This window comes from Balaenoptera ricei, chromosome 9 (assembly GCF_028023285.1).
Source record: "Balaenoptera ricei isolate mBalRic1 chromosome 9, mBalRic1.hap2, whole genome shotgun sequence".
Classification (NCBI taxonomy): Eukaryota; Metazoa; Chordata; class Mammalia; order Artiodactyla; family Balaenopteridae; genus Balaenoptera; species Balaenoptera ricei.
The window spans coordinates 18877514-18883513 of record NC_082647.1 but is presented as its reverse complement, the minus strand read 5'-3'; positions in this window follow the sequence as shown (position 1 = coordinate 18883513).

Genomic DNA, 6000 nt, shown 5'->3' with positions numbered 1-6000 from the left:
CTTTCAAATAACTGGATCTTGTGATTTAGAATAAAAGCAGCTTCTACCCTGTACAGTGCTGGAGATAAACAAGACTAACCTCTTGTATTCCATCTGTTATTTTGCTGGATTACATTCAGATCGTGAAATTTCCTAATGTTACAAGGTCTCAAAGAGGCAGTGGAGGCCATGGCTTGGAGCACAGACACGGCAGCCAGTGTGTGTGGATTTGTGACTCTGCTCAGCTTCCTTCTAGCTGTGTGATGCTGGCCAAGTTTTCCTCTTTTATAAGATGAGGATAATAATAGCACCTACCAATTAGGGCAGACAGTGCTTGGTCTACAGTAAGGGGTACATTATTATGTTATATTATTATTACATACTATAATTACTTATTTTGAAGTCAGTATACTTTATATTAGTTATATTTTTTCTGGTTGGAATTTAAGAGATCATCTAGTTTTATCAGCAGCAATATATATAGATGGGGTGAGTTTTTATGTTGATGTTTCTAAGTTACATTTAATCACCTGGTATTTTCTGATCTAATTCCTCAGTTTCCAGAATGCATGCTATTCGGGTGGGGTGACCAAGTGTCTCAGTTTACACTTGTCCCAGCATAATTATTAATAGTGCCCCTTTCAACTCAAAAGGGTCCTGGTTTGGAAGATAATTCACATGGTCATCCTATTTGGAGAACTCCAACTGCTCCTATCTCTTGTCACTGCTATATTATGTGATCTGGGTCAGGAGGCCCAAAGCCTAGCATAGAATCAAGGGCAGTGATCCTAACCATTTATCATGCCAGGACCCCTGGGCAGGCTGCAGAAGACTTTGGACACCCATCTAAGTAGAATTTTTTAGTACATAACATTAAATGCACAGTATAACAAAGAAATTCCATAATTTTGAAAGAATGCTAATCAAAATATTGAAAAAACCAAATCTGTGATATAGTAATACACATGCTTTTTAGTTAATAATTAAATAACAGGTCTAATGACAGGTTTAGTAACTATTGTAATTTCAAAGAAGACAGGTTTAGTAACTATTGTAATTTCAAAGAAGTGATGTGCTTAAATGATATTTTGAGGTATCTGTGACAATGGTGACATGATACAGAAATGCCTGTGATTTCTTTTAGCAACAAAATCACAGGTACCATTTCTGTTTGTTTTCTATATTCACAGTAGAGCATAATTTTTTTCCCTCTCCAAGTTCCGAGACCTCTTGAATTCTATCCAGAGCTCCCTGGATTTGGGTGGATGTTTCTGGTCAGCAGGAGGGAAGCAAACTGTACAAAGACCAGGAAGGAAAGAAGAGACTGGGATGGTCGTGGGCTTGGTGATGGAGGAGAAAACTATGTGGGAGTTTGCCAGGATGTGGATGGATGGAGTAAGAAGGCACATGGGTCTGTGGCTTGTCTGTGTTGACCGAATATGGGAGAGGTGAGCCCATCCAGGATATAGCCTGCTGGGAACGTGAATTTGCAGAGTGGTTCAGTTTGTGGACTTTGAAGTCCGACACAACTGGATTTGGATCCAAGCCCTGCCATTTACCAGCATGGATTTTGCACAAGCCATTTAATTGTTCTGTGACTCAGTTTCTCCTCTGTTTAGTGGGAATATTTATACCTACCTCACAAAATCACTTTGAAGATTAAATCAGACAATGTATGTAAAAAGCTTTGTACAGTGTCTGATATGCTTTTATAAGTTCCCCATTGATAGTTTCGGCCAGAGTACTGTGGTGATGGTTACTATGAAGGTCTAACTTCCAATAGTAAACAAGGGCTCCCGCAGTCACTAAAATATGTCTTCACTCATGTGTAGCCAGCAGGGGGCAGCAAATATCACACGGCAGTATAAGCTTAGGAGGAAAAGAAAATGCAGGGGTGAGTGTGGATGGAGCCCCCCATCTGCTCACAGGCAATGAACTAGATGAACTAGGTCCCTTCTGCCGCCCACCCCACCTCCGTTTGACCCACAGTGCCTAGAAGTGTGTCCAGTCTCTGTTCTTGGGTCAAGCCCATCCAAACCAAAGAAGCATTGTCAGGAATGTTCTGGTGAGGCTGCAGGCCAGGGATTGGGCTGAGACCGGCGGTTTATGTGTACCCCATAATATCCAAGCAGCATTTTAATCATATAATTGGGGGGCGTGGGTACTAGGTCCGGGGAAGAATTCTGGATACAGTGGGAGCTTATCAGTTTACTCTCACATACTCCCTCCTTCAACTCTTCTTGTTATCTAAACTTTTACCTGTCCTCCAAGTATTCCCAGGAGCCAACAGGGCTTACACAAGGGGTGCCCAATTTAGGAACATCAACCTAGGACATCCTGTTCTGTCCTTCCTTATCCTACCGCGATGAAGTTATTGCCTTATGTTACCCTGTACAGAAAATCATCTGGAAACCTTGTGAAATAGAGCTCCTGTGCACACATGGAAAGCAATCATCCCTATTATAGTGACAAAAGTCAGCAAGGTGTAGATGCCAAGATCTTATCTCCTTATCCCTTTGCAACCTTTCTCCAGGACATCAAAGAAATGGGATGCAATTAAATAGGATGATGGTAGGAACGTGGTGGGAGAAATAGGCAAGCAGAAGTATCATTCGAAAATGCTTCCCCAGACACAGAAAACAAACTTATGGTTACCAAAGGGAAAAGGAAGGGGGAATAAATTAGGAATTTGGGATTAACAGATACACACTACTCTATATTAAATAGACAAACAAAAAAGACCTACTGTACAGTGCAGGGAACCATATTCAATCTCTTGTAATAACCTCTAATGGAAAAGAATCTGAAAAAGAATATATATAACTGAATCACTTTGCTGTACACCTGAAACATTGTAAATCAACTGTAGTTCAATAAAAATAACAATTTTAAAAAAATGCTTCCCTTCTCCAAGTGACTAGCCCAGGAATCGTTTATAGATCTGTACCTTGAGGATGGCGTGATCTCCCTCTCTGTGCCCCTTAGCACATGCCACAGAGCTGAACGTGTGACTAGGTCTCCAAGAATTTTTATTGAAAGGGACTAAAATTTGGGAAATGAGCAGAGAGAGCCCCAATAGATACAATCTGGTTCTCCATGGAATGATTGTAATCTTTCTGACCCTTTTTCCTAAGGATCAAAACACTTCTCTGCAAATGAAATCTTATAATTCCAACAAACAAAGCAGATGAAAAGGAATTTGCTCCAGTTGAGGCAGGAGAGAGAGAGGAGACCTAGGCACCCCTTCCCGACCTCAGCCCTGGTGCACAAATCCAGGCTTCCTTCAAACACAGTTTGAACCCCTTGGCTTCCCACAGGCTGACAAGCCTGTCTGGTCTCTAGTCCAGATTATGCCACCGATTGAGGGTTTGGGGTTTCCAAAATGGTGTGTCCAGACTAAGAGGACGGACACCAGTGTAGGTGAGCTATAGAAGAAGAACACTGGATAAACAACCAAAGATAGAAGTTCTAACCCTGGCTGTCCTACTAATTGGCTGGCTCGTGTTGACTGAGTCACTTGGTCCCTTCTGTACAATGAAGGCTGTGACCACATGACCTCTGAGAGCCCTATCAGAGCCAACATTCTTGTCCAAAACTGCTGACTCATGGTGACTGGGAGGGAAGGCCACATAATTCTCCTTAGCGCCCAGGTCCAGGCCCGGAGCCTCTGCTGCAGACCCACGTGAAACCGTGCAGCAGGAGTGCGTTTATAGCCCCTCTGCTCTTCCTCCCCCTTCTCCCGTGCTGGGCCTCCGTGCCCTCCCCGCCATGCTGAGTCAGGGGGACCTGTCCCCTGTGGTCAGTGCCCCCTTCTCTGGTCTCTGGTGACCCTGTGCTCCAGTTCCACAAAAACATGTCTGGCTTCTGTTAGCCTGGGGCCTCAGGCTAACTCTCCCTTCCAGGGTCCCAGCTTTAATACATATACCCCTAGAATTCTCTTCCAAAATCTGCTGTTTCTTGTCTGACCACCTCTCACTTCCTGGCCTGCAACTCTTGCATAGTTTGCTTATCACTAGTGAATGGCTATGTTATCTACCCAGCATAGAAAATTAAAGACGGTAGGAGAGAACATTGATTTTTAAAAGATAATTCTGTTTAAAGAATCTGACTTCTTTTGGTCAATAACTGCAGTTCGGCACGCTAGATTTTCTGTGTGTAGAGTTACGATAGCAACAGAAATAGTCACAAAAATTAGTTTCAGTGCGATTTAGTGGACAGATCACAGAAAGAGAAGGTGGAACTGAAATGGAGCAGGACCCTATGGTCCTGGCCCGCCCCATGTCCTCAGCCTGACTTTTGTCCGTGAAAAAACTTTAGCCAAAGAATAAGTTTAATCAGAGAAGTGAGAAAATGCAGAAACAAAGGAAAACAGTCAAAGGAGACCAAATAATAATAGTTTAATCATCAAGCATAGTCAAGGACCTTTAGTGTATATATATATATATATATATATATATATATATATATATATATATATACACACACACATTTTTTTTTCTTTTCTTTATCCATTCATCCACTCAATCATTGGTGGATCCTTAGGTTGTTTCCATGTCTTGGCTATTATGAATAATGCTGCAATGGACATGGGAGTGCAGATATCTCTTTGAGATAGTGATTTCATCTCTTTTAGGATGTATAGCTGAAACTAAAAAAACATTGTAAATCAACTACATTTCAATAAAATTTTAAAAATTGCTCTGTGAGCTTTGGCTGGTCGCTTCACTTCTCTGATCCTCAGCGGTTTTTTTTGTTGTAAAACCGAACTGTTGCTTGGCTAGGCATGCCAATCTGAACGTATATTCTTTTGAAATATCATTTGCACATTTGTAGTTACTTCTGAAATGCTTTCTAAACAATATGGAGTTCTAGGTTTGCAATTTGTGGTAGCCAGCCTCCATGGTGTCCCAGTGAATGGGGTTGATCTTTGGTGGACATGACGGTGTCTGACTTCTGAGGTTAGATAATGAAGACATCATGGCTTCCACTTTGTGCACTCTTGGATCACTCACTCAGGGAGAGTCAGGATCACTCACTCAGGGAGAGTCAGCTACCATGTCATGAACATTCCAGCAGCTTTACGGAAGGTACTTGTTGGGAGGAGCTGAGGCCTCCTGCCAATACCCAGTACTGACTTGCCAGTGACGGAGTGCATCATCTTGGAATCATATCCTCCAGCCTTAGTCGAGCCTTAGCATGATGAGTCCCAACCGTCATATTTACTGAGAGACTCCCCCATCCAAAACTACCCAGGAAAGCTGCTCTGGAATTCCTGGACTCCAGTAACTGTGTGAAATAAGTGTTATAATTGTTAAAACACACACACACACACACACACACACACACACACAAACAGAAGAAAAACAAAGGGTTGGATCCCAAGGCTTTGAAGTTGTGTTCCAGGGCCCTCACGGCTGGGGGCTGTGTATGGGGGTAATAACTGATTTGGGTCCCAGCCTCCTCCCCGACTTAAACCACAGCAGCTCTGCCATCATCTAGTGTATATATTGAGAATTCACAGAGGATTTATTTTAAAGAAAGGAGTCTACTGCCAAAAATATGTTTGAAAACACTGGACTGGGACACACTGGATTAGACGACCTCTAACACCCTATGATTCCATCTATCAGTATGAAAAAAAAACTTCTTACAAACACATGGGCAGCATTTTCTTCAGGGCTCACTCGTCTTGCCAGGAAGCACAATCCCTCAGGTTGGAAACAAAAGTTCACACTGTGCTGCACACAGATAAATGAATCAGGAGTTGCCCTTCCTGTGCATGAGGCTGGACAGAGTCCAGGCAGTGGAGAAAGAGCTGGTCCTGCAGAGGAGAGAGCCCCACACTGGACACAGCTCCACGCCCTGGGGCACCATCTACAAACTGGGGGGGACAGTGGGTTTGCTTCTGTTGCCCACATTTTGTTATAATAATAATGACGCTATTAACAACATCAGCAATGATGACTAGCATGTATCGAGGGCTGTGTGCAAAGCCTGGGAGATGGGTTTCACATTCATGAC